Here is a 12,846-nt window from a genome sequence, read left to right on the forward strand (position 1 = left end):
CTATAATAAACAGACTGAAGTTCAAATCCTGCTTCATACTTGCTAGCTATGTGATTCTGAGAAAGTCACTAAATCTTTGCCTACCTTGGTTTCTTTATTTGTAAAATTAGGATAATAAAAACATCCCTCTCCCAGAATTGTTATGAAGATAAAATAAGACATAATACTTATAAGTACTTCTAAATGTTAAAGTGATTTATAAATGCTAACTATTATTATGGGGGAAGTAGTTCCTAACCTCAAAATATGTCTAAAAATAGCAATAAGTGGTCAGAGTAATTGCAGTTATATTGTTTATGGAGGGTGTAAATAGAATAATTAATAAGGAGATTTCAGGTTATTATTACAAAACAAGTTTGTGTGAAAGAATCATGTTAATTGTATATTGCAAAAAAATCTCAGCAAGAAGGAAAAGAGCTTAGAACATATGTAATAAACTTTTTGTAGTATATATGATTTCTATTAGTGTTTATCATTATTCCATATTAGACCCACCTCAGGATCATGAGGAGCCTTGGCAACTGGAAAGATAAAGTATTTATTATATCCAACCCAGTTTATCCCAGACTAAGATTTAGAATGAATCTTAGAGGTCCCTGATCCAAACCACATCTAACAAGAATTCTCTTCAGCATTTTTCTGGATTTCCTTGACTAGGCTGCAGAATTAAAACATTGTACACAGTCACAGCAACACTGTCTGATGATCAACCGTAATAGATTTAGCTATTCTCAACAATACAGTGACTAAAGACAATTCCAAAAGACTTGTGATGAAATGCCATCCACATCCAAAGAAAGAATTATGAAATCTGAATGCAGACCAAAGCATATTATTTTCACTTTTTTAAATTTTGTTTTTGTTTTTTCTTTCTCACATGTTTCTCCCTTTCGTTCTGATTCTTCTTTTACAAGTTAACTAAATATGTTTAATATTATTGTATAACATAACCTACATTGTAAACCTACATTTGCTAACTTGGAAAGAGGGTAGAAAAGAGAGAGATAGAAAAATATGGAACTCAAATGAATGTTGAAAACTTTTACAGTTTATTGGAAAAAAATAAAATACAATAAAAGTTCAACTTTTGGAATATTATTGAATATGCCTTTCACCAAGTGATTAATCAATTTTATAACATGAAAGGAGTATCAAGAGAGCCACCCTCAAGGCTAATGACCTTTAAGGAGGATGAAGGAATAGAGGCCGTATGTGTATATACACATACTCAGTAGTTTACATGGCTTCCAAGTATACTTCATCAAAGTATCTAAAAAAAAGAAAATATTTTTATAAGTGTTTCAAAGTAATATCTTATTAAAAGAGAAAATTTACTCCTTGTTGCTTCAAAGTGTTCCTGAATTCTGTCAATACATCTGTTAACCCCAAGTTTTTATCTGTCTTAGCCACTTTCTGAAAACTGTCTCTCCAATACTGAAAAAGATTTCTTAAGAGATCACTACCATTACTCATAAACACGAAGTATTTTTGTAGGGTTGGATTCTCCTATTGCACAGGAATAAAAAATGACAGAGAAAGAAGACATAATGTATTAAATAAAAGTCTTATAATCTTTACCATCATAGTTCAAATTTTCTCACAAAAGAAAAAACCTGTTCAAAACATTAAAGCACTAACATGTCAGACACAGGAGACATACCTGAATAGAAATGCATTTCAATTAAAGTCAGCTGAAGTCAGAATGAACAACTGAGATCTGAGATTTCAAGTGTTGTGTTTTTGTATGATATTTTCTTTTTTTTAAGCATTGAATGGAGATTTGATATTGGGAAATAACTCTGATCACTAATTTTTGATGGAAAAATTCAAATCAATTAAAATGCATTTAAGGGGCCAGTTAGGAGATACAGTGGATAGAGCACCAGCCCTGGAGTCAGGAAGATCTGAGTTCAAATTTGACCTCAGACACATAGTAATTGCCTAGCTGTGTGACCTTGGGTAAGTCACTTAACCCCATTGCCTTAGAGAAATATTTTTTTAAAATGATTTAAGTGGAAAAAGCAAAAAAATATGTCCTTAAAGTGTTCATATTCTACCTGAGAAATAATATATATGTGTGTATATATATACACACACACACACACACACACACACACACACACACACACACACATATTATATTTCATTGGAACAAAACAATGATGAAGTGTGGTCAAATAGCTACAAATTATATGTTGGGTCTATCAGACTTGTCATGATGCAGACATATAGGCTGTTAAGTGGTATAGTGGCCAGAATGCTATACTAGAAGTTAGGAAGATCTTAATTCAAATCTTGCTTCAGAAATTTACTAGATATATTGACAAATCACAATTCCTCAGTCCCCTCATTTGTAAAAATAAAGATAAAAATAGACCTCTCATCACTGCACTCGTAACACTTCATACTTTACTGCCTTTTCTCCTAGCAACCTCTTTACTTTAGAAGTGTTTCAATCCTAAAGGCCCCTCTTCAGAATATTGAATTCCTTCCTGGACCATTATTTTTAAAAATGCCTTACCTTTTCATGATCAATTATCTCCTGGCTTTGCTCCAGAATGTGTGGACTTTTCCACTTGCTCCTGCTTGAGTACCATCACTTCCCTTTGACTCTTTCCTTCCACTTCACTTTTCTGTGTTTTCTTCCTTTATTAGAATGTGATAAATTCCTGGAGGATAAGGATTTTAATTTTTCTTTTTATTTGCATTTCCTGTGCTTAGCATAGTACTTAGCATCTTATCAGAGCTTAAAGAATTTTTTATCTATCTAGTTATCTATTTTTCTTCTATCTATCTATCTATCTATCTAATAAGGTTATTATGAAGATAAATGACAATATTTAAAATACTATATAAATAGTAATGATAACTTTTATATTTATTTTTTATAAAAGCATATTAAGGACCAGGACAAAGAATCATAAAGTAGGAGTGAGGAGGGGCTATGCGTAAATAATACTATTTTGTCTCTTAGATGGACTATGACTGAACAGGTTGGGAAAATGGGAATAAGACTTTTATTTTTAAAGCTAAATCAAAAATCTGATTAAAATAAGCATCTATATATAAGTATAGAGCCACTTTTAAAACAAAAATATGACAAATTTTATTTTTTCAAATTTGCAATTCTTAATTCATAAAACATTTGAGAGGTGGAAAATTAGCAAAGATGTGGATAGAAATGGACAGGTAGAAGATTAGCTATATCAATTTGTGTGATTTGGTTTGAGAAATATAGAACACATATCAAGGAGTTAGGAAAATGAAAAGCCTGTTGTGAAAAAGCTTTCAGTTATATTACCATCTATTTAGAATTAGAAGAGACCTTAGTGTTCATCTAGCCTAGGTCCCTCATTTTTCAGGGGAAGAAACACATCCCAGAGAGAATCATATTTTCTGAGAGCTGGAAGAAAACTCTGTGGCATCTTCTCCAACTCATGTTGCCAAGAATTCCTTCCTTGACATCCTTGACAAAAAGATGTCCAACTTGTCAATAAATTTCCAATGATGAGAAACAGACAACCAGTAAATCATGTTCCCATTCTGACCCTATTTGTGTATAGGATGTGAGATGTTGGTCTATACATAGTTTCTGCCGTACTATTTTCCAGTTTTCTCAGCAATTTTTGTCAAATAGTGAGTTCTTATACCAGAAGCTAATCTTTGAGTTTATCAAATTATAGATTACTATACTCAATTACTATTTTTTTTCTTCTGTAACTAATCTATTCCACTGATCTACCACTCTATTTCTTAGCCAGTACAAATGATTTTGATATGCTTTATAATAAAGTTTTAGATCACTTTCCTTTGCATTTTTCACTAATTCCAATGAAATTGTTAGAAAGCTTTTTCTGTATATATAAAAAATACTTTTACTTTGAAAACTCTTCATTAGTTTCCATAAAATAATTGATTTCAGTATCATAAATTGAGCAGTAGAAGGGACTTTAGTGGTCAGCCAGAAGGGTGCTAGTTAATATTTAACAGGTGGGTCTCTAGGAAAAATAAAATGCTTGCACAAATACAATTTTTATTTTAATTTTTTTCAATTATATTTAGCTTTTTTAGCATTCATTTTTCTAACATTTTTCTCCCTTTCACACTTCCCCCATACTAGGATGACAAGTAATCTGATATAGATTATAGATGTACAATCATAGTACATATATTTCCATCTTATTAACTCTGTGAACAAAGAATCAGAATAAAGGGGGGAAGACATCTACGAGAAGAAAAAAAGGGAAAAACTAAATTTAAATAGTGAAATATTAGTATGTTTTGATCTGCATTCATATTCTATAGTTTTTATCACTGGATGTAGCTGATGTTTTCCATTACAAATCTTTTAAAGTTATCCTTGATGACTGAACTGTTGAAAGGAGTGTTAGTATTGATGTGTTCAATGTTCTCCTAATTCTGCTCACTCAGCATCGATTCATGGAAGTCAGACTTACTGGAATACAGTTGGACAAAACAGTTTCAAACTATTACTTTGATTTCTTCCTTATTGAATTCATCCTTTTCATTTTTGATGAGGTGATTTGTCTTATTTTTTAAATCAAATTAACCAAAAATTTATCTATTTTATTTTATTGTATTTTAGTTATTAGGTTAATAGTTTTCATACTTTCAATTTTATTAATCTTTCCTTTGATTTCTGAATTTCTAATTTGGTATTTAATTGGAAATTTTTAATTTGTTCTTTTTCTAGTTTTTTTAGTTGCATGCCAAACTCAATGATCTGCTTTTTATTTTATTCATGTATGTATTTAGAGATATACAATTTTGCCTAATAACTGCTTTGACTGAATTCCACAAGTTTTGATATGATATGTCATTATTATCATAGTTTTTTATTAGTTTTTGCAAGGCAATGGGGTTAAGTGGCTTGCCCAAGGCTACACAGCTAGGTAATTATTAAGTGTTTGAGGCCAGATTTGAACTCAGGTACTCCTGACTCCAGGACTGGTGCTCTATCCACTATGCCACCTAGCCACCCCTTATTATCATTGTTTTTGAAGAAATTATTGATTATTTCTATGATTTGTTGTCTGATCCACTCATTCTTTAAAATTAGGTTATTTGCTTTCCAATTATTTTGTGGTCAATTTTTCATGACCCTTTATTACATGTAATTTTTATTGCATCATGATCAGAAAAAAAATGCATTTACTATTTTTGCCTTTCTACATTTGACTATGAGGTTTTTACGCACTAATCCATGATCAGTGGTTGCATAGATACCATGTACCACTGAGAAAAAGATAAAAGACCTTTCTCCAGAGGTCTACAATATCTAAAATTCTATTCACCCTCTTAACTTCCTTCTTGTTTATTTTGTGGTTAGAATTATCTAATTCTGAGAGAGGGAGGTTGAGGTTCCCCCGACTAGGATAATTTTGCTATCTATGTCTTCCTGAAATTAATTTAAATTCTCCTCTAATTATATGAATGCTATACCATTTGGTGCATATATGTTTAATGTTAATGAATCTTACTGTCTTTTTTTGTTTAGCTGAAGCTTTATAAATTCTGCTCCAGTTTTTTACTTTTACTCTGTATGCATCTCTCCTTCAGATATGTTTCTTGCAAGCAACATATTGTGGGATTCTGTTTTTTAATCACTCTACTATCCATATTCATTTATGGAGGAATTCATCCTATTCACACTCATAGTGATGGTACTAAATCTGTATTACCATTCATTCTATCTTCCCCCTGTTTGTACTTTTCACTTTCCTTTTACCTTTTCCTTCCTAAGCAGTGATTTGCTTATGACTATAGCCTCCCTCAGTTTGTCCTCCCTTCTACCAGACCCCATCTTTCTTTTATTCTTCCTTTTCCTTTCTACTTTTAACCTCCCTTCTGTCCTTCCTCCTTCCTCTTTCTTTTCCCTTTCCCCTATTATCTCCCTATAGGGTAGAATAAGTTTTTAAACTAATTGGGAATGTATCTTTATTCTCTATTTGAGCAAATCCTTTGAGAGAAAGATTCAAGCAATGCCCATGTTCTCCCTTCTTTCCTTGTACTGTAAAAGAGACTTTGAGTCTCTTCTTATGATAATATTTACTCTCTTTCTGTTTCCCTCTTCTTTTCCCAGTATAATTCTTTTTCTCCTGTCTTGATTTGTCTTATACCCACACTCTCTTTTTAAGTACATTCCTTTCAACTGTCCTAATAAAAATACAATTCACAAGAGTTACAAGTATTATCCTCTCCTGTAGGAATATAGACCGCTTTGTCTCATTGTCTAATAATTTTTCTTTTCATTTATTTTTTTACATATCTCTTGAGTTTTGTATTTGAAGATCAAATTTTCTGTTCAGTTCTGGTCTTTTTATCAGGGAAGTTTGAAAATCCCCTATTTCCTTGAATGCCCATCTTTTCCCCTGAAGGAATATGCTGAATTTCACAGAGTGATTGATTCTTGGTTGTAATTCAAGTTCCTTTGCCCTCTGGAATCTCATATTCAAGTCCTCTTATCATTTAATGTTGAAGTTGCTAGTCCTAGTCTTAGTGTAATATTGACTGTGGCTTCTTGGTATTTTAGTTGGGTTTTTTTTGGGGGGGGTGCCTTGCAGTATTTTCTCCTTTAATTTATAATTCTTAAATTTGATTACAATATTCCTTGGAGTTTTTATTTTGGGATCTCTTTCCAGAGGTGAACAGTGGATTCTTTCAGGAAGTATCTTATCTTCTTGTTCTGGGATACTAGGACAATTTTCCTTGATAATTTCCTGAAAAACATTTTCCAGAATCTTTTTTTTTTTTAGGTTTTTTGCAAGGCAATGTGTTAAGTGGCTTGCCCAAAGCCACACAGCTAGGTAATTATTAAGTGTCTGAGGCCAGATTTGAACTCAGGTACTCCTGACTACAGGGCCAGTGCTCTATCCATTGCGCCACCTAGCTTCCCCCATACTCTTTTTAAGATAATGGCTTTCATGTAGACTAATTATTCATAAATTATCCTTTCCAAACCTATTTTCTAGTTCAATTATTTTTTTCGAAGGTGTTCTTTACATTTTCTTCTACTTTTCACCTTTGGTCTTGATTGATGGATTCTTGATGTCTCATAGAATAATTATTTTCCATTTACCCATTTCTAATTTTTAGGGATTTATTTTCCTCAGTTAGTTTCTGTGTTTTCTTTTCTACTTGGTCAGTTCTAATTTTAAAGGCATTGTTTTCTTTTTCCATTTGATCAATTCTACTTTTAAAGTTATTCTTTTCATCAGTCAATTTCATAATTCATAATTTTTCATAATTCTCTTTCCTGACTCTCATTTCTTTTCTCAAATTTTCTTTTTTCTCTCTTATTTAGTTTGTAAAATCTGCTTTGAGCTCTTCCTAGAGAATTTTTTGGATTTGTCAACAATTCATAATCCCCTTTCAGGCTTCACATGTAGGTATTTTGTCACTGCTTTTCTCTTCTGATATGGTGATTTGATAGCAACTTTTTATGGTTAATACTTTTCTTAGTTGTTTTTCTTTTTGCTCACTTTGAAAGTTCCTAGGGCACAGGGGTACAGGCTCCAGATTTTTGTGCTGGGGACAGTGGGTCTGTCCCTGGCTTTCCATATTGGGGTCTCAGGTGTTCACAGGGCTTGCTCCCTGAGTTAGGGTAGCCTGACCCAGTCCTACCTTTTGTACCAGCCTTTGGAGGCTATGTCTTCCAGGTTGGGGCTGGGGCTCTTATTGCTGGCCTGCTGTACCATTGTCCTCCCTACAGTGGACTGCACTCCCCTTTTACTTGTATGAGAAAGACATTTCCTGAAGTCTCTCTAGGATATCTTGAGCTGAAAAGTTGTTTTACTCTATTTTTGGGTTCTGTTGCTTTAGGTCTGTTCAGAGGCTTCATTTAAAATTGTTTCAAAGGGAAATTGGGAAAAGTTCTGGCAGCTTCCTAGCTTCTCTTTACCATCTTGGTTCCACCCAGGAAGTCTTGATGATTGATCCATTGACACACTTTTAAGTTTGCTGTGTATTACTTACATTTTCTTTCTTGCTTCCTAACTCTAGACAGTCAATAAAGCAGTGCTTGAAGTCCTAATTTGTTAGAACTTGACAGTTTTTGAGATATAAATACTTGCACTGAAAATTTAACAATTGACTCTCATGAGCTCTTGTCAACTGTCTCTAGCACCATCCTGGAACAAACTTCCTTTTATAGTGAGTAACTGAAGTGAAGAAAAGTTAAATGGTATACTCTGGATCATACACATAGTAAATAGAAAAAAATTAAATTCCAATTTGGGTCTTCCAACTTCACATTTACCAAATGACTCTCTAATATGTGACTATCACATATATAACCATGTGATACTTTCTTTTGTATTCCTCCTACTTCCACTCAACAGTAGTTCCCTATTATTTGCTTTTTTTAAATGATGCAGTTTATTATTGTTTTTTCCCTGGGTAGATGCAAAAACTACTACTCTCCTACTATTTGCTTCTGTTTCTTCAACTGAAAAATAGAGATAATAATAAAATTTGCTGCCTAAGAGTGGTTGTGAGAATCAAGTGAAATTATATCAAATTGCTTAACAAGTACCTAGTACATAGTAGGCACTATGTACTCTACTAGTTCCCTACTCCCCCTCTTAATAGATTAAAAATGTATAATCATGAAAAATATTGCCATAATAGCTATATTGTAAAAGTAGGTTCCCATTTATTTCTGAAATCAAGTATAAAATTCTCTTTTTGACTTGGAATATCCATCAAGACATAGCCCTGTCCTACTTTTTCAGTCTTCTTACATAGCCAACTCATAATCATTATGAGTAATAAATTCCTAAAGGCGATAACATAATTTAATTTGCCTATATTGATTTATAATTATGTAAAATATAGTAAAATATATATTGGTTCAACCCAGAAGTTATATGTAGTACAAATTATGATAATGTTATTTGTGAAGATTCACTATTCTAGACCTAGCTGTATTTTGCTACTCTTTCCCTACAATATAAGTGGCATTGGATTTCTTAATGTTCTCCTATAAGACATTCTACCTCCTTATTTCTTGCCTTTTCATATATCTGCTTCCGATGTCTGGAATGCTTTCCATTTTCACTTCCTTGTTCCTGATTCCTTTACTTCCTTCAAGACTCAGGGCTCATGAGCAATAGACTTTCCTGGAGCCTTAACTTTGTAGAAGGACACATGATAGTTTCTTTTCTTTCTCCTTTCTGCTCTTGATCTGATTTTCTGAACTTCAGAACTTGACCCCCTTCTCTTCCTTTTTCTCGCTCTCTCTCCACCAAGCTTTTAGATCTCCTTTTGTATATAGGTAGATATTCCTTTCACTTAGCACAATTTCCAGCACATATAAAGAGTTTAATAAATTCTTGTTTGCTTCCTTACTTCCTTCCCACTTTCTCTCTCTTTTATACACACACACATTCTTCCCACTACTAATACATTCTCTTTAACAGAGTACCTCCTACTTACATTTATATACATATATATACTCATTCATAAATATGTGTATGTATATATATATGTATGTATATGTACACATATATAGTTTTCTGTATGTTATCTCCTCCATTAGATGTGAATTCCTTAAAGGTGAGGAGAATAGTTTTACCTTTCTTTGTATACCTAGTCCTTAGTTCAATGATTAGAATATTAAAAATGCATTATAAATGCTTGGTGATAGTGACTCTTTTTTTTTATTCAGTCATTTTTCAGTCATATCTGACTTTCCATGACCTCATTTGGGACTTTCATGGCAAAGATACTAGAGAGGTTTACATTTCATTTTCCAGTTCATTTTACACAAGAGGAAATTGAGGCAAACAGGGTGAAGCAACTTGCTCAGGATCACACAGCTAATAAGTGGTTGAAGCCAGAATTGACCTCATGAAAATGAGTCTTCCTGACTTTAAGCTTAGCACTCTGTTATTTTTCTACTGTTTTAGCAAATGCAAGATGTCCTAGGAGTGTAAAAATCAGAGAAATCTGAACCCTAAGAGGCATCTTGATACTAAATTCCCCTCCATATGAAATTTCTACTTTCATTTTGTTTATAAAGAATCCTATTTGAGTACCTCTGTTTCTGAGCATCTGTGTAGGAGCTCTCTCCCAAACTGATCAATTTTCCTGATTTTTGAAGCTTAGCACTATATCTTACCTGCCAAGTCAGAGAATCTCTCTTTATTCCATGACACATGGCTTGAGTTGAAATCTGCTTGACTGCAGTTTTTCACATTTTACTCACATTATTCCTACTGCTTCTATCTAGGTTCCAATACATCAAACCTAATGATTCTACTTCTAATGACATCACTTCAAATAAAAAGATTGCAGTCATTTACTTCTTACTCTTCTCTAGGAAAAAATTTCTCAGTTCCTTCAAGAGTACTTTTTATAATATTGTCCTCAGTTCCTTCATTATGTTATCTGTCATTTTCTTCTGTACATATTTGAGAAAGTAAGAAGAGAAAAGAATAAATATTTATATAGTGCCTACTATGTACTAGGTACTTGTTAAGCAATTTGATATAATTTCACTTGATTCTCACAACCAGTCTTAGGCAGTAAATTTTATTATCTCCATTTTTCAGTTGAAGAAACTGAAGCAAACAGGCTAAGTGATTAGTCCAGAGAGATATACAGCTAATAAGGGACTAAATCTAGATTTGAACCCAGTGTTTCCTGACTTGAGGTCCAGAATCTTATCAAATGAGTCACTTGTTTCTAAGATGAAGTGATTTGTCCAGTATCAATGGTGTTTGCTCAAGAATCTCAAAGAGGACCAAGAAATGAGGGATGTGATGCCATGACATGCAAGTGAATTGGATTTGAGTGAGAGGGTGCCTCACTTTCTCCTCTAGAATCATCGGGGTGTAGTGCCAGGTAAGAATCAGGATGACTGTAAGTGTCCCTGGATGAGAAACAATCAGTGTCAAGTGACTTACCCAAGGTCACAAAGCTAGCAATTGTCAAGTGTCTGAGGTTTGATTTTAACTCAGGTCCTCCCAACTCCAGGGCTAGTGCATTATCCACTGTGCCACCAAGCTGTCCCTATGTGCTCACTTTAGCAGAATATTTAATAAAATTGGAAGATTAGCATCCCCTGCCCAAGGATGACACGCAGATTTGGAAAGCATTCCAAAGTAATACAACTACTAAGTGACAGAGGCAGGGTTCAAACTTGTGTCCTCTGACTTCAAATCCAATACTTCTTCAATTTTGACATCTAGTTCAGATTGTGGATAATAAATGAACTTAAAGGAGATTGGTCAAGTATGAAAGAAATTGTGAGTCAGAGGCAGCTAGGAGGTCCATAGAATAGAACGTGAAGTCTGGAGTTTGGAAGTCTCATTTTCCTGAATTCAAATATAGCCTCTGATGCTTTCTAGTTGTGTGACCCTGGGTAAGTCATTTAACCCTGTTTGCCTTAGTATCCCCATCTATAAAATGGACTGAAGAAAGAAATGGCAAACTACTCCAGTACTTTGCCAAGAAAAGCCTAAATGAGATCACAAAGAGTCAGACATGAGTGAAAAAAAAAATGACTGAATGACCTGTTAGACCATCAGCAAGCATTTATAATATATTTCTCTGTTCCAGTCATTGAATGGAAAGAGTTGAACAGACTTATTAAAAACCTTCAGATTTCCACAACCATATATTTTGTATGAATTCCCAAATCTTTGTCAGAAAACTATAATAAATGAACTAAAATAAGCCTTGCTTTTTTCCATTTTAGAAATGACAAATTATTATTTTAAAAATTCAGTCTTTTCTATTGTACTTGGAGCATTAGCCCTATAATTACATTCCACTGTAAGGTTAATTGGAGAATAGCTTTTTTGCCAATAAAACTTGAACATTTTTGCAATCATCTAATTCTTATAACTGCAGTAAATATTGAAAAACAATTCATTTGAAGCTATTTCCATTCCTATGACTAAATAATGAGAAAATCCATAGAAATCATGTCATTTTGACAAATAATCTTTCAGTCTAACTTAACAATTGCAAGAATGAAAAGGGAACATTTATATGGGCAGGGATGATGCTTTCCAAGACATTTTGATTTTCAGACATGTTTTCTGAGAGGACAATTAAAAGCTGTTTTTATAGATAGTCCAGACTGGAAATTTGATGGTACTGAAAGGCACTATTCACTGTGTGGGATGAAGAGACTTCTCAGGTACAGTACTCATAGAAAATCTAAGTCATCTCCTCAAATGTTTTTAATGCATTTTGCCTGTTGTAAATAACAGTCTTTTTCCCTGCAGATCAGTACTTCATTGTCTTTGAGTTAAATGATTCCTTCTTACTTGGAAAGAGAATAAATGCTACCATTTAGACAGCTTTTTTTTGAGGACACAGCAAATCTCATTTGGTCCTCATGAGTAATTACACTTGGTTACAATTAGCCTATGTTGTTTCTTTTCATGCTGTAGAGCCCACAGTTTCATTTAAAACCCACAGAGAAGTCACTGCTTTGCACTAAGGATAGAGCACTTCAGTTCATAAAGACTGACTCACTCAAGAACTGGTCATATTGGAGAAACAGGACTCAATTAACATTTATTGAGTTCCTCCTAGGCAATGTAAGGGACAGAGGAACAGTAATTTACATTTTAATTCATTTCCAATAATAAGGTCCTTCTAAGTGTAAAGACCTGTGCTACATTCTGAGGAAGACATAAATGTTACTTATGAGGTATATTTGTTTCCTTCATAGAGTTTCTAATCTAATACACAAGTAACTATAATAATACAGGATAAGTCTGTCCTTCATAAACATGGAGTTCTTGCACCTAGGTACCACGTGCATTAAGGGTCACAGATCATATTTGGGACTAGGTTCTCAGTTTTTAT

General features: G+C 33.3%; 1 pseudogene; it reads left to right on the forward strand.

Annotated features, from left to right (window-relative positions):
• The first annotated feature begins 11,038 nt into the window (after positions 1-11,038).
• On the forward strand, positions 11,039-11,131 carry LOC141503784 (U6 spliceosomal RNA; annotated as a pseudogene).
• The last annotated feature ends 1,715 nt before the right edge of the window (positions 11,132-12,846 follow it).

Source organism: Macrotis lagotis, chromosome X (assembly GCF_037893015.1).
Source record: "Macrotis lagotis isolate mMagLag1 chromosome X, bilby.v1.9.chrom.fasta, whole genome shotgun sequence".
In the NCBI taxonomy this organism is placed as follows: Eukaryota; Metazoa; Chordata; class Mammalia; order Peramelemorphia; family Peramelidae; genus Macrotis; species Macrotis lagotis.